This window comes from Lactuca saligna, chromosome 5, assembly GCF_052625555.1.
Source record: "Lactuca saligna cultivar CGN05327 chromosome 5, ASM5262555v1, whole genome shotgun sequence".
Classification (NCBI taxonomy): Eukaryota; Viridiplantae; Streptophyta; class Magnoliopsida; order Asterales; family Asteraceae; genus Lactuca; species Lactuca saligna.
The window spans coordinates 30,273,491-30,299,792 of NC_136421.1; the positions used below are offsets into that span (position 1 = coordinate 30,273,491).

Below are 26,302 nucleotides of genomic sequence, written 5' to 3' on the forward strand. Positions count from 1 at the left end.
TCCCTGATATTTTCTTATGTTGTATTTCAGAGACATCATGGTCAAGACACACCTTACCCCAGAGAGCAGCAGTGCTAGCGATGTGGAGATCTGTAGGATGATCCATGAGAAGGTGGTTGCTGCAATCAGAGCAGAGATACCGGAGATGTTTGGGTCTATCAAGACAACTCTATTGAGACTTTTAATGAGTGATACGCTGCTCTTTCTGAGGCTGCTGTTGTTGCGGCCACCGCAGTCGTCTCCGCCGCCAGGCCGCAAGGGGGTGACTCATTACTGTATCGGGAGTTCAGCAACACAAAGCCACCAGATTTCGATGGGACGCAGGATCCTATTGCAGCGATAAGGTGGATTTCGGACATCGAGGGGTGTTTCTACACATGTTCGTGTCCAGAGCATTTGAGGGTCAAGTTTGCGCTGAACCAGCTTCGCTTGGGAGCGAAGGACTGGTGGAAGTTTGTGACGACGCACTTTTCATCTGCTGAGCTTGCTGCGGTGACCTGGGAGAGGTTCACCGCTATGTTCCGTGATAAGTATGTTCCCCCGGTGGAGAGGGAGCGTTTGGCATAGGAGTTTCTGACCCTCAAGCAGGGTACTGAGTCTGTTACAGTGATTACCAAGATGTTCCATGAGAAGGCGGTGTTATGCCCGGAGCACGTGTCTTCCGAGCATGCACGTATGAGTCGGTATCTGAGTATTTTGAGGAGGGATATACGGGAGTTCATGGCGAAATCCTCGTACCGAACATTTGTTGAGCTTCAGGTAAATGCTTAGAAGATGGAGATTGAGCTGGAGACTCAGGCCAGGGAGGAGGGATCGACGATCGGCACAGTCCCAGCCGGCAGCCAAGCGGGCCAAGCCTGTCGATTCCAGATCAGGGAGCCAAAAGGGCCACACTTGTGGCAAGTACAACAAGGGTCACGATGGGTTTTGTAGAGCAGGGTCTTGCTACAAGTGTGGTAAGGAGGGGCATATGGCCAAGGATTTCCCCAAGGGGTTCGCAGTCTATTCAATTGCAACCAGACTGGACACCGGAAAGCAGAGTGTCTGCAGCTGCGGGGGTCAGCGCAGGGAGCATCTCAAGGATCTAACCCTGCTACATTCAGAGCTACAGAGAGCCGGCTGGTGAAGGCTAAGGCACCGAAGGCACGAGGGAGAGCCTTCTAGTTGACCGCGGAGGAGGTCCGCGTAGCACCCGACGTTGTGGCTGGTATGTATAGTTTCATAGATTTATTTTAAATGTTGAGATATTGTGCCTATATTATGATATGCGTAGGTACTTTTCTTGTAAATTTTGTACCTGCCTTGGTGTTATTTGACTCGGGTGCGAGTCGGTCTTTTGTATCTTTAGCTTTTAGTCAGCACATCAGTATTAGTCGAGGGGAGTTGAGTCGACCTCTGAGAGTTTCCATAGCTGGCGAGAGAGCAGTGTATGCCACTAAGGTGATCCGAGGATGTGTACTCGAGATCTTCAGTGTTGCGTTTCCTATTGATTTGGTCCCGATTGTGATAGGGGACGTATGTGTTATTGTGGGCATGGACTGGTTGAGTAGGTTCGGAGCGGTTATTGACTGCGAGCGATAGCTGGTGACCATGGGAGACCCTAGTGGGGGAGTTCTTACGGTATATGGCGAGGGTACCCATACTGGTTCAGCGTTTTGTTCGGCTGCTAGAGCGAGGCAGAGTCTACACCAGGGCTTTAATGGGTTTGTGGCTTATGTGATGGATACCAGGGTTGATTTAGAGAGACCGAGGTCAGTCGATGAGGTACCGATAATGCGTTAATTCCTGGATGTTTTCCCTGAGGAGTTACCGGGCGTGCCTCCCGAGAGGCGGGTAGAGTTCCGCATTGATTTGATTCCGGGGGCAGCCCCTATCGCCTTGCGCCTCCAGAGATGCAGGAGTTATCCTCGTAGCTTCAGGAGCTGCTAGGGAAGGGGTTTATCCGGCCGAGCAGCTCGCCATGGGGAGCTCCGATCCTTTTTGTCAATAAAAAGGACGGTTCACACCGGATGTGCATTGACTACCGGTAGTTGAACAAGTTGACGGTCAAGAACCGTTACCCCTTGTCGAGGATCGACGATTTGTTCGACCAGTTGCAGGGAGCGTCTTGGTTCTCCAAGATCGACCTAAGGTCTGGATATCATCATATGAGAGTACGCGATTATGATATTCAAAAGACAACATTCAGGACTAGTTATGGGCATTACGAGTTCGTGGTGATGCCTTTCGGGCTCACCAATGCACCAGCAGCGTTCATGGGTCTCATGAACAGAGTGTGCAGGCCGATGTTGGATCGTTCGGTGATCATGTTCATTGACGGCATATTGGTATACTTGAAATCCAGAGGGCAGCATGAGGAGCATTTGAGGGAGATCCTCGGAGTTCTGAGATCGGAGAGGCTTTATGCCAAATTCTCCAAGTGCGATTTCTGGTTACGAGAGGTTCGGTTCCTAGGACACCTCGTTAACCAAAATGGGATATTGGTCGATCCGGCTAAGATTGAGGTAGTGATGAGTTGGGAGGTGCCGAGATCCCCCACCGAGATCAGGAGTTTCCTAGGGTTGGCCGGCTACTGTAAGAGATTCATCAGGGATTTCTCCAAGATTGTCGTGCCTCTCACCCGGTTGACCGGGAAGGGTGTTTACTTTTACGTGGGGTCCGGAGCAGCAGACCTCATTTGAGACTCTTCTCCAGAAATTATACGAAGCTCCGGTGTTAGCGCTTATGGAGGGGATGGAGGATTTTGTGGTGTATTGTGATGCGTCGATATCGGGATTGGGTGCGGTGTTGATGCAGAGAGGGCATGTGATTGCATACACATTGAGGCAGTTGAAACCTCATGCGATGAGGTATCCCACCCACGATCTAGAGTTGGGGGCTGTAGTGTTGTAACGCCCGGGTTTCAGGGCTAAGCATTGTTGTCAATGTAATAGTCTAGGTCAACTATTGTAACTCTTTTTGAAGTAATAAATATGAAATATTTGAGTATTATGTGAATTATGTGTGTTTATGTGTTTATTATAAATGTATAATTAATAAAGAATAAAAATGAACGTCAAAATTAAAGTGTGAGATAATCCCAATATCTCTACATAAAGTTTTAGAATATATCTCAAGGTTTCCGTACATATAAAGAATGCCAAAATCCGAGCTATAACAAAGAAGTTATGGCCCGCCGAAGTTTTAAGGCAAAACCGGCACGGTACCGGGAGACGTAAATAGTGAATTTACGATAGAAGACTTTTTAGCCTTGGCAATCTAAACAAAAGTCGTAGAATATGTTAAACTAAGAACATCGATAAGAAGAACGCCCAAATCTGACTTCGTATGAAGAAGTTATGATTTTTCTAAGATTCGGCTTAGCAGTGCACGACCTGAAACTCGAATTTTAGTTCGAGCAGTTTTTGGCTTACGAGACCTAAATGAGAGTTGAATATCTCATTAATAGGAACTCAACGGTAAAAAGACAGACGAAAACGGAGTCCGTATGAAGGAGTTATGAACTCTTCGCGGTCATTTAACAGTCTAAACGCCTCCTACTGTTAAATTTGAGATCGGTTGAGAATTAGCCGATGGAGTCTTAATGAAAGTTGTAGATCTTGATTTTACCTACGCATGGATATAAAGAACGTCGAAAACGGAGCTCGTATGCGAAAGTTATGATTTTTCTAAGTTTGAAGGCTGATACGCGATAGGGGGTGACGTGGCACCACCAGAATTGGACACGTGGCACCACCAGAAGGCCACCACATGGACCAACTCGACGAGTCCATCAGAATCCTCCCCTATAAATAGAGGTGCTGGGTTCCCTCATTTCCTCACCCCTCACCCCTCTTCTTTCTCTCTCTAAACACTCTCTCTAAGCTCCCTAACCCCCCTAAAAGCCTAGGTAAACCCCCTAGCACCCGAAGGAAGCCCCGAGGCTCCCGGAGTCCCAACAAAAGAGCCTTTCGGTTCGGGAACGCTGCTCCAGTGAAGCCCGGTTTTCGAGAAAAACCCGCTGTAAGTGAGCTGTACCTATCTTATCTTTAGTTTAGCTTATGTTTTAATATAGGAATGTTATTAGGTCCTTAAAATAATTATTTGGGCTATTATTATGAGTTATATTGAGTGTTATTAACACTTATATAATAATAATAATAGTCAGATAATTAATTTGTCGCGGTTATCATTAGACTAAACCCTAGTGGTATCAATACTAGGTTTTATCGAAGGAATATCATTTTGAGAGTATCGAAGCGCTGTCCGAGTGCTGAGTCACCACCTAATCAGGTGAGTGCATGGTCCCTTTCAACTTACACATAGATATGAAGTATTTTATATAAATTACGTGTTATGTGTGCATATTATCTGAATACTTGCTATCTATGCTAGATGAACGTTGTTATACATGTTTTCAATGATTTAAACTGTATATGTATTTTATATCTACGAGAATGTTGGGGTAAAACATGGTTAGATGTAATAGGTGATGTGTGATAAAATGATGAGAGGCCTCGATGTTGTTGTTGTTGATCCAGTCATCTAGCGGAGTATAGATGACGACCACGGACTCTTCTAGACAGTCCAGTGGAACACTAGCAGGCTCGCAACCTGTAGGTGTTGTGAACGATGTGTTCACCGGTGTACTCCATCCCCCACATGGTTGCCTATTAGGACATTTATTGCTGAGGAATCCCCTTAGCAGTAGTGTCCGTCCCGATGATGATCCTTAGGCTAGGTCCCTTATGATAGGTGTTTAGGGACGTAAAGTGAGGATAACGGGAACGGGTAATCGGGTTATTGTTGATTGATGAAATTAATAAACTTATTTATTGTGGGTTGAAAACCCTATGTGCTCACCAGGCTCCCAAGCCTGACCCACCCAGTTTTATGTATTACAGGTAGTGGCGCATGAGCATAGGTGTGATGTTTTGGACGAGAGATTACGGATATAAGCCTGTAGATATGAAATAATGTAGTAAGGCTTATATTGTACTGTTTATACTTTTGATCTGTACGAACATGACATCCCGAGTCTTTTAATGAAATACATTTCTATGGAAATGCTTTTGATAAATCTTTATCATATTATTGTTTTGGGACAAATTCCGCAACCCTTTTATTAAAAGATAACTCTGATTTTGAAATAAAGTATAAACAAAACCGGTCTTTTCTGGCCATGATTTTTGGGGATGTCACAGTTGGTATCAGAGCATTAGTTTAAGCGAACTAGGAATTTGTAGGATTTCTAGACTTAAACTTAGAATGCTAAGCGATGATTATGAGGTGTGAGTACTAGCTTATTTTAGGAATTGTGCCTAAAATGCTTTTATGTGCTAAATGCTTTATGCATGATATGCTGTTATTTTGTTCGGATCTATGGTCTGTTGCCGACCGGATCTGGAAACCTTATGTGTTTAGGATTCTAAACGTACGACTATGATATTAGAACTAGCATGTAAACGTTTCGGAGTGATAAGGACGATTTAAAACGTCTCTCCTAAATAAAGATCTAAATTCACCTTATTCGGTGTATAGATCAAGATGGCAAGGACCCGTAGCGGAAATGTGAACGCAAATGGGAACAGACACTAACCCCCAGTGTTAGAACAAACACCAGTTGTGGAAGCCGCTGCCGGACCAATAACGATGGCCGGAGTGCAAGCGATGATCCAGACAATGTTGGATCGTCAAATGGAGGAAACCAGGTGTTTGCTCCAGCAAAATTAAGAGGAAGCGACTATTCAGATCGAACAGCCCGAGTTGAACGAAGGGCAGACTGAAGAAGGAAACTACAGTGGGACTATTGGTCAAGCCAACCCACCGATAGTTAGGCAAAACCACCAGGATGGAGGAAATGATGGACGTGGATGCAAATACAAGGATTTCATGGCATCCAAGCCACCGAGTCTATCTGGAAGCCCGACGCCGGTGGAAGTCATGAACTGGATCTCGGAGATGGAGACAATGTTTGAGAGTTGCGAGTGTAGCAATAGCCAGAAGACCGCTCTCGCAGTTCCTCTATTGAAATCTGGAGTACTAAGTTGGTGGAAGCTATTAGCTGATTTGATGCCCAAAGGTGAAGCAAGCAAAATGTCGTGGGAGGATTTTCTGGTACAGTTGAAGATGCAATACTGCTCTGAGCAGGATCTTCTGGAGATCAACAACGAATTCCAGAATCTGAAGAAGGGAAGAATGAGCGTTACTGAATACGCTGCAAGCTTTACTGAGAAAATGAAGCTTGTTCCTCACCTCGTACCAACTGAACTCTCCAAGGTTAAAAAATTTGCCCTCGGATTACCAGCGGACTTCGGTCCAATGGTCAAGCAAACTACCACTCTGAAAGCCGCCATCTGGGCTGCTAAGAATATGGAGACTCATATACGAGAGAAGGGTCTGGAGAGAGCGGAAGTGGGAGAGAAAAGGAAATTTGACGGATCCTCGAGGTCCGGTAAGAAAGGTAGATTCTCGAAGTATGGTTCGAGAGGAGGAGGATCAGAAGCAAAGTGGTGTGACAAGTGCAAGAAGAAGCACTCTGGTAAGTGTGATGGAGGGGTCACTTGTTCCAAATGCGGAAAGCCTGGGCACTATGCCAATGAATGCACCCTCAACCAGAAGGCCTGTTATGGGTGTAATGAAGAAGGGCACATTTTGAAGGGCTGCCCGAAGAAGAAGGAGGCACGAAGACCCAACATACCACCAAAGCCGAAGGCGAGAGCCTTCCAGATGACGCTCGAGGCTGCAAAGGAGGCAGCAGACGTCGCTTCAGGTACCTTTCTTGTAAATGGTTTGCCTGCAAATATACTGTTTGATTCCGGAGCCAACTACTCCTTTGTGTCGCATAAATTTAGTGCGAAATTAGCATTACCTGTAGAAAAACTTGATAGCGCCCTAATTGTAGAAGTTGCCAGTGGTAAATTTGTACTTGTTAGTAATCGTATTAGGAACATCGTCATTGACCTAAACAGAAATGAATTCCAGGAGGAACTATTACCCATAGAGTTAAATGGTTTCGACATCGTTTTGGGTATGGATTGGCTTAGCGCCAACGATGCCGAGATATTATGCCGAAAGAAGATAGTTAGGATAAACCCACCCGGAAAGGAATCATTTATGGTGTACGGGGACAAACGCAGAGTGAGTTCTGGAATCATCTCCTTGATGAAAGCCAGGAAATTTTTGTCCAAGGGATGTGTATCGTACTTGGCATTCGTAATCGATGCTAAGAAAGAAAAGAAAGAGGTGCAGAATATACCGGTTGTGTGCGATTATCCGGAAGTCTTTCCCGAAGATCTTCCCGGATTACCACCTGATAGGCAAGTAGAGTTTCGTATAGACTTATTACCAGGAACAACACCGATAGCAAAGGCACCTTACCGATTAGCACCGACGGAGATGAAGGAGCTCATGACGCAACATCAGGAGCTGTTGGACAGCGATTTCATTCGACCTAGTTCATCACCCTAGGGAGCTTCGGTGTTATTCGTGAAGAAGAAGGACGGAAGCATGAGGATGTGCATAGACTAACGAGAGCTGAATAAGGCAACGGTGAAGAACAAGTATCCATTGCCGAGGATTGATGACCTATTCGATCAGCTGCAAGGTTCGAGCTACTTCTCAAAGATCGATCTTAGGTCAGGATATCATCAGCTGAAGGTGAGAGAGCAGGATATTGAGAAGACTGCATTCAGAACAAGATATGAACACTACGAGTTCTTGGTTATGTCATTCAGACTAACCAATGCTCCCGCAGCATTCATGGATTTGATGAATAGGGTTTGTAAACCATTCCTCGATAAATCTGTGATAGTGTTCATCGACGACATTCTCATCTACTCGAAAAGCCAGGAAGAGCATGGCAAGCATCTACGAGAAGTGTTGGAGGTGTTAAAGAAGGAGAAGCTTTTTGCAATGTTCTCCAAATGCGACTTCTTGATACGGGAAGTCCAATTCTTGGGTCATGTTGTTAACCAAGAAGGAATAATGGTTGACCCCGCCAAGATCGAGGCTGTAATGAAGTGGGAACGTCCGAAGAGTCCCACGGAGATTCGAAGCTTTCTAGGATTAGCCGGATATTACCGACGATTTATCCAAGGCTTTTCTTCGATAGCTGCTCCATTAACAGCTTTGACCCATAAAGGAGCTACGTATACATGGAGTGAGAAACACAATGAGGCGTTCGAGAAGCTAAAGAAGAAGTTATGTGAAGCACCGATACTTTCTCTACCCGATGGAGTCGAAGATTTTGCAGTTTATAGTGATGCATCTGGAGTCGGGTTGGGTTGTGTTCTGACCCAAAGAGAAAAGGTGATAGCATACGCATCTCGACAATTGAAAGAGCATGAAAAGAACTACCCCACTCATGATCTAGAGTTGGCAGCGGTAGTATTTGCCTTAAAGATATGGAGGCATTACCTCTACGGCACGAAGTGCAAGCTCTTCACTGATCATAAGAGTCTCAAGTATCTCTTTAATCAGAAGGAGTTGAACATGAGGCAACGACGCTGGCTAGAGCTTCTCAAGGACTACGACTGTGAGATACTTTACCACCCAGGTAAAGCAAATATTGTTGCTGATGCTCTCAGTCGGAAAGTCAATCTTGAAAGAAAAAGGCCAAGAGCGTTAAGAATTGAAGTCGTCTCGACGATTGTGGAAAGTATCAGGAAAGCTCAAGAAGAAGCCTTAGAAAGGAATGACCGAAAGGAAGAACGTTTGGGAAAAACGTTAGTGTTCGGTACAAACAGTCGAGGACTGAAGGTATTCCAAGATCGAATCTGGGTACCTAAGACGGGAGGAATAAGATATCTTCTAATGGAAGAAGCACACAAGACCATGTACTCGATTCATTCCGGTAGCACTAAAATGTATAGGGACCTAAAACCCTACTACTGGTGGCCGACGATGAAGCTCGATGTTGCGAAGTATGTGGCCGAGTGCGTAACATGCGCGAGGGTTAAGGCACAACATCAGAAACCGTATGGGAGTTTAGAACCTTTACCTGTACCCATGGGTAAATGGGAAGACATCACCATGGATTTTGTGACTAAAATGCCCAGAACGAAGAACGGACACGACATGATTTGGGTAGTCGTGGATCGTTTCACCAAGAGTGCACACTTCATAGCTGCCAACGAGAAGTGGTCTATGGATAAGCTCACAAATGCTAACGTGAAGGAAATTGTAAGACTTCACGGTGTCCCTCTTACGATTGTGTCAGATCGTGATAGTCATTTCACGTCAAGGTTTTGGAGGAGTCTACAAGAGGAGTTGGGTACAAAGTTGTGTTTGAGTACTGCTTACCATCCGCAAACTGATGGTCAGAGTGAAAGAATGATTCAGACGTTGGAAGATATGCTGAGAGCATGTACCCTCGATTTCCAAGGGAATTGGGACGAGCACTTACCTCTAGTAGAATTTTCCTACAACAATAGTTTTCACTCGAGCATCAAGATGGCACCTTATCAAGCCTTGTATGGACAGAAGTGGCGTACGCCATCTTGTTGGCTTGAAGCCGGAGAGAAGCAGTTTATGGGCCCCGATATGGTCCATGAGACTGTTGAGAAATTGAAGGTGATTAGGGAAAGAATGTTAGCAGCTCAGGATCGTCAGAAGAGATATGCTGACAAGAAAAGACGACCGATAACATTCAAAGTTGGGGATTCCGTTTTGCTTAAAGTCTCACCGTGGAAGGGACTTATACGATTTGGGAAACGAGGAAAGTTGAGTCCAAGGTTTATTGGACCGTTCAAAGTTCTTCAGAAGATTGGGAACCAAGCTTACAAGCTGGAATTGCCCGAAGAACTCAATGGTATTCATAACACCTTCCATGTGTGTTATTTGAGGAAATTCATGAGAGATGTTCCCGACATAATTCCAATCTCAGAGTTAAGGATGGATGAGAATAAAAGGCTGATCGAAGAGCCCGAGGTAATTGTTGACCGTAAGACTAAAAAGTTACGACGCAAGATGGTCGAAATTAGTGCTAGTCCGACGGAAACATTCGAATGGGCCGAATCTCACTTGGGAAACAGAGGATGACATGATGAGTCGCTATCCACATCTGTTTGCTGATGCATGATTCCGGGACAGAATCATCCTAAGGGGGTGAGAATTGTAACGCCCGGGTTTCAGGGCTAAGCATTGTTGTCAATGTAATAGTCTAGGTCAACTATTGTAACTCTTTTTGAAGTAATAAATATGAAATATTTGAGTATTATGTGAATTATGTGTGTTTATGTGTTTATTATAAATGTATAATTAATAAAGAATAAAAATGAACGTCAAAATTAAAGTGTGAGATAATCCCGATATCTCTACATAAAGTTGTAGAATATGTCTCAAGGTTTCCGTACATATAAAGAATGCCGAAATCCGAGCTATAACGAAGAAGTTATGGCCCGCCGAAGTTTTAAGGCAAAACCGGCACGACACCGGGAGACGTAAATAGTGAATTTACGATAGAAGACTTTTTAGCCTTAGAAATCTAAACAAAAGTCGTAGAATATGTTAAACTAAGAACATCGATAAGAAGAACGCCCAAATCTGACTTCGTATGAAGAAGTTATGATTTTTCTAAGATTCGGCTTAGCAGTGCATGGCCTGAAACTCGAATTTTAGTTTGAACTGTTTTTGGCTTACGTGACCTAAATGAGAGTTGAATATCTCATTAATAGGAACTCAACGGTAAAAAGACAGACGAAAACGGAGTCCGTATGAAGGAGTTATGAACTCTTCGCGGTCATTTAACAGTCTAAACGCCTCCTACTGTTAAATTTGAGATCGGTCGAGAGTTAGATGACGGAGTCTAAACGAAAGTTGTAGATCTTGATTTTACCTACGCGTGGATATAAAGAACTTCGAAAACGGAGCTCGTATGCGAAAGTTATGATTTTTCTAAGTTTGAAGGCTGATACGCGATAGGCGGTGACGTGGCACCACCAGAATTGGACACGTGGCACCACCAGAAGGCCACCACATGGACCAACTTGACGAGTCGTGACTCAGACTCAACGAGTCCATCAGAATCCTCCCCTATAAATAGAGGTGCCGGGTTCCCTCATTTCCTCACCCCTCACCCCTCTTCTTTCTCTCTCTAAACACTCTCTCTAACCTCCCTAACCCCCCTAAAAGCCTAGGTAAACCCCCTAGCACCCAAAGGAAGCCCCGAGGCTCCCGGAGTCCCAAGAAAAGAGCCTTTCGGCTCGGGAACACTCTCCAGCGAAGCCCGTTTTTCGAGAAAAACCCACTGTAAGTGAGCTGTACCTATCTTATCTTTAGTTTAGCTTATGTTTTAATATAGGAATGTTATTAGGTCCTTAAAATGATTATTTGGGCTATTATTATGAGTTATATTGAGTGTTATTAACGCTTATATAATAATAATAATAGTCAGATAATTAATTTGTCGTGGTTATCATTAGACTAAACCCTAGTGGTATCAATACTAGGTTTTATCGAAGGAATATCATTTTGAGAGTATCGAAGCGCTGTCCGAGTGCTGAGTCACCACCTAATCAGGTGAGTGCATGGTCCCTTTCAACTTACACATAGATATGAAGTATTTTATATAAATTACGTGTTATGTGATAAAATGATGAGAGGCCTCGATGTTGTTGTTGTTGATCCAGTCATCTAGCGGAGTATAGATGACGACCACGGACTCTTCTAGACAGTCCAGTAGAACACTAGCAGACTCGCAACCTGTAGGTGTTGTGAACGATGTGTTCACCGGTGTACTCCATCCCCCACATGGTTGCCTATTAGGACATTTATTGCTGAGGAATCCCCTTAGCAGTAGTGTCCGTCCCGATGATGATCCTTAGGCTAGGTCCCTTATGATAGGTGTTTAGGGACGTAAAGTGAGGATAACGGGAACGGGTAATCGGGTTATTGTTGATTGATGAAATTAATAAACTTATTTATTGTGGGTTGAAAACCCTATGTGCTCACCAGGCTCCCAAGCCTGACCCACTCAGTTTTATGTATTATAGGTAGTGGCGCATGAGCATAGGTGTGATGTTTTGGACGAGGGATTACGGATATAGGCCTGTAGATATGAAATAATGTAGTAAGGCTTATATTGTACTGTTTATACTTTTGATCTGTACGAACATGACATCCCGAGTCTTTTAATGAAATACATTTCTATGGAAATGCTTTTGATAAATCTTTATCATATTATTGTTTTGGGACAAATTCCGCAACCCTTTTATTAAAAGATTACTCTGATTTTGAAATAAAGTATAAACAAAACCGGTCTTTTCTGGCCGTGATTTTGGGGATGTCACAAGTGTTCGCCCTCAAGATCTGGCATCACTATTTATATGGGGTCCGGTGTACTATATACATGGACCACAAGAGTTTGAAGTACTTGATGGACCAGCCCAACCTGAATATGCGCCAGAGAAGATGGCTGGATGTGGTAAAGGATTACGACTGCAAGATCCTGTACCACCCAGGCAAGGCTAATGTTTTAGCCAATGCCCTGAGTCGTAGGGCGGAGAGTGACACGATACGAGACATTTGCATGAGATTGTCAGTGATGAGTCCAGTATTGGACACCATTCAGGAGGCCCAGGTTGAGGCCGGGAGACCAGAGAACCGCAAGAGAGAGCGGGTAGTCGGGTAGGTGACCGAGTTTGTTGCCGACAGCCGAGGACTTTTGACATTTCAGGGTCGGATTTGGGTGTTGTTTGAGGGTGGGGCACGCACCATTCTGATGGAAGAGGTGTATAGGTCGCGGTTCTCGATCCATCCCGGGGCCACTAAGATGTACTTGGACCAGAAGAGAGTATATTGGTGGCCCTGTATGAAGAGGGATGTCGCATGGTTTGTAGAGAGATGCTTAACCTGTCGAAGAGTCAAGGCTGACCATCAGCATCCGCATGGCAAGTTGCAGCCATTAGAGATTCCCGAGTGGAAGTGGGAACAGATTTCCATGGATTTTTTCACCAAATTGCCAAGGACTGCGAGACGCGTCGATGCAATTTGGGTGATCGTTGATCGGTCGACGAAGAGCACTCACTTCCTTGTTATAAGTGAGAGCTCTTCTATTAAGAAGTTGGCAGAGTTGTACATAAGGGAGGTGGTATCGCGCCATGGAGTTCCGGTCTCGATTGTTTCAGATCGAGACATGCGTTTCACTTCCAGATTTCGGTAGAAATTCAATGAGGAGTTGGGTACGAGGCTGCATTTTAGTACCGCATACCACCCACAGACGGACGGTCAGAGTGAGCAGACGATTCAGATGGTCGAGGATATGCTTCGGGCATGTATGTTGGACTTTGGGGGAAGTTGGGACACGTATCTGCCTTTGGCTGAGTTTTCATATAACAAAAACCATCATTCGAGCATTGGTATGACTCCCTTCTAGTTATTATATAGGAGGAGGTGTCGGACCCCTATTTTTTGGGGAGAGGTCGAGCAGCGTGTGATGGGCAACACAGGGATAGTGCTTCAGACGACTGAGCAGATTCAACAGGTCAGGAAGAGATTGTTGACAGCTCAGAGTCGTCAGAAGAGCTACGTGGATAGGCGTTGCACGGAGCTCGAGTTTCTTGTTGGTGACTTGGTTCTCCTGAAGGTATCTCCTTGGAAAGGAGTGATCCGATTCAGGAAGAGGGGCAAGTTAGGGCCCCAATATATTGGTCCATTCAGGGTGATCACAAGAGTAGGCAGGGTAGCATACTGGTTGGAGCTACCTGCCGAGTTAGGTCAGATTCATGACACCTTTCACGTATTGCAGTTGAGGAAGTGTGTGGCCGATGAGTCGGCGGTGGTACCATTAGAGGATATCCAGGTGTATGCGAGCCTGAACTACGTTGAGATACCGGTTGCAATTATGGATCGGAAGATCAAGGTACTGAGGAACAAGGAAGTGCCCCTGGTGTAGGTCCAGTCGCAACATCGGAGAGGGTCCGAACTGACTTGGGAGCCAGAGCGAGAGATGCGTGAGCAGCATCCAGAGTTGTTTGCGGAGTGAGACTTCGCGGACGAAGTCTGATTCTAATGGGAGAGAATTTTAACATCCGGATTTCCAGATATATTATTTTATTCATTTATTTTGAGCTTGGGGAGGAACTCAGCGAGTTGATGCTCAGACTCGCCGAGTAGAACCGTGGGTTCTTATCCGAATTGGTGATCGGACTCGACGAGTCGACTCGTGGACTCGGCGAGTCCACGCTATTGAGTGAAACCCTAATTTCTCGGGTTTGGGATCTATTTAAAGGCTATTACAGCCTTCAGTTGCGGCTACAGGAGCAACCAATATGGTCCTTTCAAAATTAACACTATACTTCCAATTGTCCATGAGCAACCAATCTTTGGTAAGCCTCAGATTGTCCTCGACAATTGCTTAATCATTTAGTCATATCCAATTCTAGACCCTTTCCCCTCTTAATGCCCTAGGCATTTGGAAAATTTAGAAAGGATAAATATTATAGCACATGTAATCGATCCTATACCCGAAGCATATGGGACACGATTCATGATGTCCCACATAAAGACATGATCCTTGACCAGTCTTTTTCTATAATATTTTTTTTATTTTCCATGTTTTCATAATTTAACTATAAAGAGAGATGTCGTAATCATAATCGAATTTTGAGAACGCAATATATATATATATATATATATATATATATATATATATATATATATATATATATATATATTGAATTTCCTTATGTTGAGCTATTCCAACATAAAATTCATATATATATATATATATATATATATATATATATATATATATATATATATATATATCCTTGACTAAAAATGATTAAAATCTCAATCCAAGCTTTTAGAATTGAAATGAAGTAGAATTCCCTGTCCCTTAAATATGGAAAAACAACCTTTCCCAATTGAAAATTTTGTTTTCTATAATTAACATTGCTAACTTGCAACACCTAACATAATAATCATGCTCCCACTACCATGATAATTATTATCACAACCTTATGCTCCCACTAGCTTTGACATGTATCCAAAAATCAGCTGGACTTCTAGAAATCAATACTTTATTGACTTTCTTACCAAAGTTCAGATTTCAGATACGAGATGCTTTGATAAAACTTTATCAAAATCATACACCTTTCCTTAGATAGCTCACATGTGTGTCTAAATAATTTGTAGAACTTTGAAAAGGGATGTTGTAATCATAGTCTCAATTGTTTAGACCTTTTCCATTTCTCACAAGTCCATGTTAGTGTGCCGGTTAACCACACATGCTCCATTAACGACTTTGAGAATGCAAATATCACAATTTCTATCTACTTAAAATCTACTTAGTGAAAGCGTTTCCTCACCATCATTTTCATGAATTGAAGAGAAGCCTTATAACACTTAGATTTTATGGTGCATGTGTCCTATCCATGTGAACTTATCATAACCATAGTCACAAGACAAGGTTAGTGACAAACCTATACCATATGGACTGAACTTGTTTAATCTTAACTTCTTGCCACCTAGTAGCACAAGGGCCTACCATTGCTTCCAAGTAGTTAGGCAAACAACTGAGAACCCATAGAACTCACATGCATAGTCAACTTAAACTGGAATGGGCATAGAAACAAGAATATATCAACACGATAGGTTACAAACCTCAAGTCGTGTGCTAGTGATAAACAATAGGTTTTATTCTTGATTAGTTCTTGAAACTTTTTCAAAATATTTAAGACTCCCACTGACCTCTTGACATATAAGATTATTTTTTCAAGAACCATTCCTTGACAAATCAAATAATCAAGAGTTTGTGCGGATACTTATCAAGATAAACACTTCACACAATTGGTCTTAGTTGGTCTTTGTTTTATCCAAAACATGACAACTTACCTATTTCAAATGTACAAGAGTAAGAAAATATTTTACTCTACATTTGGCAAGTGTTATAAACCTTCTTAAGATTATGTCACTCAAGTTACAAACTTGGAGTATCACTCTAAGACTCAATTTTGGACCGAAGTATGATTTATTTTTGATTTAACCAATTCAACAATTCACAATTCCTCTTCTTATTCAAACAAATGCACTAAGATGTCCTTAGAGAATCAATTGTGATTTGGTTTCATAATCACTAAGATAATCATAAAACAAGATACTCAAGTACTCTCCCATCTTTCCAGACTGGAGAAACTTTTATCTTTCTGCCCGAATTTGATTCTTCTCATTCGTCCTGCCATACATTGAAACTTTTCCAATGTTTCAAAATTATACTTAAACTTTTAAGCATAACCATATTTACTAAACTTTAATAAATCATGACGAATAGCCTTATCGATCTTTGTGGTGGACTTGATCAGTGCACAACCAAGTGTACCTGATCTTATAGCCCTTCACTAGACTCACACAAACATGTGAACAAGGAATTAGTCTTAATTTTCCAAAGATGAACATTCTCATTCATCACAAAATACAAGTTGCATGATTCCAAGTTTCTATCCAACTAAAACTTGGGTGATGAGAATCGTTCCTTATTTGGTAAATCACGACACTACCACAAATGAAAGAACCTATTCCATTTTCCAATATTGCGATCATTGAAATCATATAAACAACAATTTTTCACAAATGCCATTGTAAGGAACCATAAAATAATGTAAAATCTAAACTTTCCTTTATTTTATAAAACTTTACGGAAAAACTTTTCTTTACAATGCATCTACAAATGAACCTATGTTTTTATCTAAAACCTAAGGAATCTATCATAACTCTTAAGAGTAGCTTAAGATTCTGATCATCGAACCATGTGATCGAAATCCATCTTCGCGATCAGAATCAACTTACTCTTCTTTTAAGCTTCCTTTCTTTTCTTTGATTCTACGAAACATCAAAATGCGACCTAGCCACATCATGTATTATGAATCTCCAAATAGAAACTTAATATAGTTAGATAGTGGACTTTACCCGAAGTAGAGTCAAACTTTTTGACTTTACCATCCTTATGATCTTTCAGGTAAATAAAGCAGTTTCGCAACCAATGCCCCTTCTCTTGGCATATGGACTCTTTGGGAATGGTACACGAGACTATCTCAGACTTAGCATTTCTCTTTACCATAGGTAAAATGACTTGACCATGGCCGATCCCTTTCTATTGGGAAGAGAAAGCTTTTCTGGACTTCCAATGTTACCATTGTCAATGTCCAAGTATGTTTGGAAAGTAGATCTTCCAATAAAATTTGTTTTACCGGTGCTTCAAATCATTGTTGATTCAGCGGCAACAAGCAAATAGGTAAGATCATTAAGGGCCATGACATAGTCTATTACATAGTAATCCTTAAAGAACACACTATGTGACTTAGGAAGTGACTGAAGAGCCCAGTCAACAGCCAACTTCCTTGAGACTAACACCCAACTCTCCCAGCTTGTCAATATGTGACTTCATCTCTAAGATATGAGTGCACATAGACTTACCAATAGGGTTTGAATGACCTTGAACTATTCAAGTTTTTAAACTTGTAGGTTAAAGAGAATTATTGGAGGAGGTAGAGGAAGAGAAGTATGATTTCCATGATCCAATCACGGGACATCATCTTCAATAGGAAAGCTTTAGATTTAGGAAGATCATAGTTGTCTGAACCAGACATCTACAATGGGAGAAATTCAAGTTAGTTGATTTAAATCCTTAATATAACACCCAATATGAAATATTAAGGCTATGACCCAACACAATATTTTATGACTTGGAAGAGAGATGTCATAATCCAAGCTATAAAATATTTGAAGGTAGGTAAATGACGATTTATAAATTTCCACCACGAAAAACGGAAAAGAATTTTAGGTCTTAAGTGAATTGAAACTATTAGATCTTTTGAGATTTATTGAACTTTTCAATGGCATGTTTAAATCTCGATTGTACCCGCTCAAGTTTTTGACTAGGATGCCGAGGATCACAAACAAGGTGTGAATAACCATGCAAATTACCCTTAATTTTTTTATTACCTAATCGATGTGCCGGTTACCCACATACGCTCCACCAATATATGATAAACATTATGTAAGGTCCCGAATTCTACGATCCAAATCAGTGATCAAATTGTATTTCAATAAATCAGAGTGTAGAAGGAGTAGAAGAAGAATTAATCCAAGCATGCATACATTTATATCACATAAACGTAAAATACACCTTGAAAACACACACTTACATCAACCTAAGACTGATATAGATACCTACTATTTATATCACCCACAGCAGTACACTAGTAGACAACCACACAAAGGTTACAACCACTTTAACAAACCCCAAGACCCTACCAAGACCTATACAAGATGGATGCCTAGCCCAAACCACTATATTATGACCTATCAATCTCCCCCTTGGTTTGAGGCTAACATGGACTTGGTATTCAATCTTTTGGTTTCTCGAGCAGCCTTAGGTCAGATTTTCCCATAGATCCCATCCAAAGTCTTTTATTGATAATCGTGGCAACCATTCCTGTGAATTCTTTTGCAGCAACCTCCATGACTTCCCTCTTACATACGATTTGATGACGGGCCAATGTGTGAATGTCTCTCTCTCTGAATCTCAGAAGATCCTTAGCGCTAACGAGTCGGAGAACTCCTTCTCCGTTTTTGAATTTTATGGCTGCAGTTGCTATTTCATCATCAAAGGCCCAAAATTCCATATTATCAAGATATTCATCATGAAAATGTTCTGGGATTGCAATCTCCTTCAATTGATTAGCAGCTGGCCACAACATTATTTTCATTCGTTGGTTAGTTTCAGGATCAAGAATATCTTTGTCTTTTCTAATCAGAGCTTCTGCTGTCTTCATCGTGGGGAAATTATCCCTGACCTGTCTGTCTAAAGATTGTTTGAAGTTGAAAGCACTAGGATCTTGTGAAGAATTGTGGAATGGAGGCCTTGAGAGTTCAGAGAGATCAACCTTTGTCCAAGAGTTGAAGTCATGAATGCTTTTATAGTATTCTAGATTTCCATAATTTCTTTTAACCACCCATAGCTTAAGTTCATGATCATAAGCCCACATTTTAATCCCTGTACGATCACCATATTGATCACCAAATTTTCTCGTTTTAAGATCTGTCACAGCGAGTTGAGGTTCATTTGCTTTACGATTCTCATTTGAGCTCTTCATGAAGAGAAAACCTTCTTTCTTCTTAGTTGTGACTGTTCTTTGGCCATGTTTAATTTTGATCTGAGGATTGGCATTCACAGGCTCTTTCTCAAATCGATTAACAACGCTTGTTGTTCTTGGGGTTGGCTGGTCAACAGGAAATTCACGTTCGGAAGGCTGGATGGGAGTAGTGGGAGGGTCTTCAATACCATAAGGCTGTTAAAACAAGGACTGGAATTTATCACCAAAAGCTTCACACAGTTTGTTCTTCAAGCCAAAATAGAAAGTAGCCAAACATCCAAGATTAGTCTGTAGCTCAGAGATTTGTTTTGACTTCAATGCATTGTCTTCCTGAAGATCAGCTATCCTTACATCATGCTTTCCAATCAAAATATCCTGCTCAATATTTTGTTGTTTTAGAACGCCAATTTCTTCTTTAAGAGAGGACATGACAGAATCATCGTCCCATGAACGACCTTCCTCGATAGATATTCCTTTTTCCACGTAAGGAAGCTTATGGACTATGTTGAGCCAAGTGCCTTGCTAGCTTGATGGAAGCTTCATCTAGCAAATGCCTTCTTCATCACTTATGTTTGAATAAACGGATGAATAACAAGTATATTTGATACGCATAAACGTAAAAGTGTACGATAGTTGTTTAAACAGTTGATAAAACTTAGGGTAGTATACACAAGCACATGTGTGAACCTAAGATACAAGCTCTATAACTTGTATAAATATATAAATCTATATATTTCAGTGTATGTATGACGTACATTGAAACTACCAAGTTGATAACCATCTATACAGTCATAGTACGTTTGTAGTCAGAATGTATATGTTATTTTTATTAGTTGTATTATTTTAACAACATAAGATATGTAAATATTTATGTTTCAAATAATCTTGTTTTCTTATAACATATAAGTGTAACACTTGGTTTGAATTGGAAAGGATTTATGCATAGACTTGGCGAGTTGAGAGGTCAACTCGTCGAGTAGGGTCGTGAGATCAGGAAACGCGGAACGGGACCAACTCGGCGAGTCCGAGCTGTTTAAAGAAAACCCTAAATTTCTGGTTTTCCCCCTTTATAAACATCATTATCTTCCCCATTAGCCTTCCTTAGGACCATAGAAGAACATTTACGGCTGCACACCCTTTTGTGACTAAAGTAAGATCAATTGGGAGCTTATCCTTGCGATTTTGGGGAGGATTCCAAGCTTGAAGAAGAAGTATCAAGGGGAAAACGCAAGATCTAGCATCTAGTTCGCCTTGGGCATTGATTTGAGGTATGAATCTGATACCTTAAGCATAAATTCTACTTGAGAGTTGTGACCAACATTGAGGAAATGGAAGCAAGCTTAGATCTGGACCTATCACAAGGATATGGTTCCAGATCTGGACCTTCTTAGGCCCCAAATATCATAAATTTGCATCTTGTATTGAGCTCATTCCTTCTCCATGCATAAGAACCTTGTTTGAATGTTAGTTTTGGTGTTATGGCCACGGAGGCTATGCATGCACGTAAAGTTTGCAACTTTATGTGATATCTTCACTAGGAGAGTATGGATCTGAAGTTTGAAACCTTAAATCCCACTAGAAAGAACCGATTACGTGAGAACTCGTCAAGTCCCTTTGGTGACTCACCGAGTCGAGAGGGTTCATGATCAGGGGTGTATAGTTGGTGGTTTACGGCCGTAAATATCAAAGAACTCGATGAGTCCCTTGGGTGACTCGGCGAGTCGATGAGTTAAGAATGGAACCATACGTGTGAATGATTGTACTCGACAAGTGAAGGTCAATACGGACTATTGACCTTGACTATAGACTTTAACCTTGACCAGGGTTGAACATGGGGGTATTTTCGGAATTCTACTAAGTTATTTACTCATTGTTTATAAACAGTTTGTGAAGAGCAGCATAGGACATACCTGAATTCAGTTGTTGAATCAGCTTTGTGAGGTGGGTTTTCTCACCATACCATTGGGTCAAAGGCACCAAGGCCGACCCATTTTGTGATAGTTGGTTTACTTGTTACATAGAGGTGTGATATGTATGTATGCATGATATGTGGTAGAGATAGCCGTATGGCTAATGGTAGAGACGGCCTTATGGCTAATAGTAGAGACAACCTTTATGGCTGGTGGTAGAGATAGCCTTTGTGGCTAATGATAGAGATAGATTCATGGCTAATTGACATGTGATATGTGGTAGAGGTAGCTTTATAGCTAATATGATATGCTGTTTGTGTGGGGTATGCTCTGGGGGACTCACTAAACTTTGAGCTTACCGTTTGTGGATTTGTTTCAGGGATATCGGAGTCCAAGGGTAAAGGCAAGGTGATATGTGCATAGTTAGTTTGTATTAAGTATAGATTTTTTATTCGTTTATTAGCTAAATTAGTGCATTTCATGGACAAAAGGTGCTTAAAAGTGTTTGAATTGTATTTTCAGTCCAAAAATGAAGCTCAGAAGCAAAAGGAAGCAGGAGAAGCGGTTAGGAGCTCGGGAGTTGAATAAAGAAGGAAAACACCAAAAATAACACCTACTCGGCGAGTAGGGTCGACTACTCGGCGAGTCTAAGTGAAGATTCGAGAAGATAACGACTCGGGAACCCAGATACTTATCGCATACGGGGATTGTGAGATGGACTCGACAAGTCGGCACCTGACTCGACGCGTCGATGCGTGAATATAAAATGACTTCTCAGATCGATGAAAAAAACTTCTGGGACAATTCTGGAAAAATCAGCTGCGATTCAGAGGCCATAGAAACCCTAGAAGACGAAGATAGAAGCTACAATTCAATCCCGAAGGAGATTTGAGGCAAATTTCATCATTCTACTTAATCTTTTGTTTTCCATTATGGTTAGACAATTAGAATTCGTTTTTATGCTGTTATTTACTTCAATCATGAGCTAAAACTCTTAACTTCTGTTTGGGGATACAAAATTGAGACTATGGTTTGATTATTGGTAGGATTAATTCAATGTTGGTGATTTTTGTTATTTTAGCTTGCTAAAGAACCTTGTGTGTGAATGATAACTAATTTTCTGTTAATAGGAAGGTAATTAAATAGCATGAACATCGTTTGATTACCAACCTCATGTACCATGTGACTACTTTGTTATATGTCTACAATTAATGAACATGAAACTAGAATTAATAAGAAAATTAAGTAAATTCATGTGCAAGCTTGTGTGATGACCATCAACAAGAAGTTAATTAAAAGCCAAATTGGTTAACTATTGTAAGTCTAAAGTAATCCGAATAATTAATCTAGTGAACTAAATTGAATTAGACAACTGATCACTGTTTAAGTTAGTTTATTTACTAAGGATTAGTGTAGTGAATGCGAACCTAGTCACTTGAATCGGTAACCAACAAAAGAGTTAATCCATTGCACTATTACCTTGAAATCAACCATAGGATTAATTGAGTTGAACTAAACAGAAGTTCCTTCATGTTATTGAATCTAGTTAATTCCTTCTTTTTCTAGTTTTTAGATTGAGTAATAGTTAGTAAGTTTCTAGTCTTGTAAAACTAGAGAAAACCCTCTACTTATTAATTAATTTAGATAGAATTAGTTTTTAGTTTTAATTTGCCGTTCCCTGTATTCGATACCCAACTTATTTGACTATACCACAATTGATAGGTCCACTGTCTTTGTGTGTTTATTTTACAACTAAAAGTAGGTTTAAAACTAAGTGAGTTTTAACACATCAAGTTTTTGGCGCCGTTGTCGGGGAACGGTTCTAAAATTAACATCAAATTCTAATTCAATCGATCATTTGTGCGGGATTTATCTTACACAAAGTTAATTACACTGTAATTTAGTAGGTAGTATAATTTTAAAAAAAATAAAAAATAATAAAAAATAAAATAAATAATAAAATAAAAAATAATAAAAAAAATAATAATAATAATTTTTTTTTCTGATTTTACCTTGGATTCGCCGAGTGCACTCGTGCAAACTCGGCGAGTACGTCGTTGTTAGCCATTTTTTTTTTACGCGTTTTTTTTGTTTTGGTTACAGTTGTTTCATGAACCGAGGATATGATACACCTCTGGTCCCTCCTCTTGAAGATCCGGAATCCGCACTAAGAAGGAGCAAAGGCAAAACCGTTGGAGAATCCGCTTCTTCAAAGAACTCACCACTCAAAAACCTCAAGTCTGTTTTCAGCAAGAAGAGGAGCAACAAATCAGGAGCATCCAGTGCCTCTTTGATAATCGAAGATCCAATTCAAAAAGACACCGAGTACGAGACCGAGGAAGAGGAAGAACCCACATACGAGCACGAATCCGAGTTTGAAGACGATTTAGCTACCGCTATGGCTAATATCGATGAAGTCCCCATAGGGGAATGGAAGAAAAGGATGCGTGATGACACCGGCCCGGGACTTGTGCAGCCCGCAATTCCCGCAACCGCTACTTTCGAGCGAAAGGGTCATATTCTTGCTCAACTCAAGGAGATTCCTTTTTATGGGAAAGACCACGAAGACGCCTACAAGCACTTGGATGAAGTAAATGATGTGGCTGACTACTTCAATGTACCAAATGTGCCTCGCGAAACCCAACTACTTCGCATGCTCCCAGTCACGTTTAAAGGTGCTGCGAAGGATTGGCTCAAGTCACTTCCTCCCGGATCGGTCACCACATGGGCCAAGATGAAAGAGGAATTCATAGACCACTTTTGTCCGCCTTCCAAGATAGCTAAGTTGAAGAAAGCCATCGCCAACTTCGAGCAACAACCCGGTGAATCTCTTTATGAAGCTTGGGAAAGGTACAAAGGTTTGCTTAGAAAATGCCCACACCATGACTTTAATAGCCAACAAGAGGTCTCCATTTTCTATGATGGAGTCAATGTCACCATAAGGCAATTGCTCGATTCACAAGGCCCGCTCACCAGAAAGCCGCCTCCGGTAATCAAGGAGTTAATTGAGGAATTCTCTAAGCACTCTAGAGAATACCACAATCCGAGAAATGAAGTAAGTCGGGGAGCAGTGAACTCGGTGAATGATAGCATGGCGGCGGTAATAGCTAAGCTCGATAGTCTAGATAGAAGGATGACAAAAATGGATCAAACAATCCATGCTATTCGAGTTGGATGCGAGAATTGTAGAGGGCCCCACCTCACCAAGGATTATGATTTGGATGAAAATGGAAATAAGAAGGCTCAAGTGTTTTACTCTAGTCGCGATAGATACGACGAGGATTGGAGGAAACCGAAGAAGGAATGGCTCCCATACGAAGAATATAAAAAGGCTAAGGAGGAGAAATACAAGCAGAAGGAGAGGGGATTCTATCAAAAGGAAGAACCGATACTGGAAAAGAAAGCCAATTTAGAAGAAATGCTCACTAGATTCATAGCCGCATCCAAAAAGAGACACAATGATCACGATTTAGCAATGCACGAGACTAGAAATATGTTAAGGAATCAGCAGGCATCCATTCTCAACATTGAGAAACAGCTGGGATAGCTTGCACATCAAGTGAATGAAAGAAGACCGGGTCAACTTCCAAGTAACACCGAGAATAATCCAAGAATGGAAAATGTGAGTATGGTGACTTCCAGCTGTGAAAAAATTTTCACACAAGCACAGAGGGTCTCCAATAGCAAGACAGAGAAGACAGAAGAGTCGGATCCAGCTAAACCCAACCCGACTCGCCGAGTCCCTCAAATGGACTCGATGAGTCCATGCGTACAAGACAAAACTATCATCCCCTTAAAGCCATATAATCCCCCTCTGCCATTCCCAATCAAAGTCATGCCTGTGGAAAAAGTTGAAGCTTATAAAGCCTTGATGAAGCATGTTAAAGCCCTCCAAGTCAATGTGCCATTTGTAGAAACGATGCTTACAACACCCAAGTACTTTAACTTACTAAAAGGTCTCTTTGATGCTAGGAAAGACTTGGTTGAAGTCGCGGAGATAATGTTGAGTGAGTAACCCGAAAAGAGGGGAGATCCGGGAAGTATCATAATTCCATGCCAATTTGGAAATGCATTTGTCACTCAAGCGTTGACTGATTCAGGTGCAAGTATCAACCTGATGCCTCTCTCTTTCTTCAAGAAGCTGAACTTACCGGAGCCAAGACTGGTAAACATGAAGATCCATTTGGCTAACAAGACGACAATTCATCTAAGAGGAGTTTGCGAGGATCTTCTCATTAAAGTTGACAAGTTCATCTTTCCAGTAGACTTTGTGGTGCTAGATATGGAGGAAGACCCCGAAGTTCCAATTATTTTGGGGAGGCCATTTTTAAACACCGCATGTGCTTTAATTGATGTATGTGAGTCTACACTAACATTAAGGGTAGGAGACGAGTCAGCGGTATTTAGAGCTATACCAGAAGCCAAGCAAGAAGAGAAAGGGAAAGAAGAGATCTCATTTATCGATTTAGATGATGTGATACTACAAAAAGAACTTGAACTTTTGCAAGAAAGAGATCCAAACAAGTTTTTGCTACCTTCTGGAGAGGATGGAGATGTTAACAAAAACTTGGAAGAGATAGAAAAGCTACTGGAAGGAGCCGACTAGGAAAACACAGAAGACATGGTGAAATACGATCCGACTCGCCGAGTCACCTTACTGGACTCGACGAGTCCACTCGAAATTACCAACGGCTTGGACGACTTAGATCTGCTTGTTGCTAATTCTCTCCATATTTTGGGCATGGATATTTTTCATAATTCTTTAGAAGAACAAACAGCAGAAGGAGAAACGGATACGAAAGTCCAACACGTCCATATAGCATGTCTTGATGCAATTCCGCTTGTAGATGGGTTAAACACAGAAAAAGAAGAGAAGGCAATGGATAGGAGAGTGGAGGCTGATCAACCATTTATTACCAAACCTAGAGCATGGACTTTCACAGAATATGAAGTAATTAAGTTTGATGAAAAGGAGGTGAAAGAGAAGGAGAAAAAGAATGGGGTGAAGAAGAAAAAGAAGAGAAAAGAAGCCCAAGCAGCTGAGGATGATGTCATAAAAAAGAAGAGAGAGGAATTAAAACAGGCTTATAAAAAGAAGGTTTACGCTTACAAGACAAAGTACAAACCACAAAAGATTAGGTGTGTATTTTCGATGCTGGAAGATGACGAGATGTAGATGGGAAGGAGTCCAGCTAACGACTCCTTAAAAAAGAAGCGCTTGGCGGGAGGCAACCCGTTATTTAGAGTTTGCTTTCTTTTACCTTTTTAGTTTTGTTTGAATTTTTTTCGTTTTTAGAATTTTAATCTTCCAATTCA

General features: G+C 41.5%; 1 long non-coding RNA gene and 1 other non-coding gene across 2 annotated transcripts in view; both read right to left on the reverse strand.

The window, feature by feature from the left end:
* LOC144998291 (uncharacterized) overlaps nucleotides 1-26,302 on the reverse strand; it is a 49,298-nt gene that overhangs the window by 13,757 nt on the left and 9,239 nt on the right. The gene's annotated exons all lie outside the window — the stretch shown is intronic.
* On the reverse strand, nucleotides 23,769-23,875 carry LOC144999102 (small nucleolar RNA R71). Its single transcript, XR_013660626.1, has one exon. It is a non-coding gene; the product is annotated as a small nucleolar RNA R71 (small nucleolar RNA).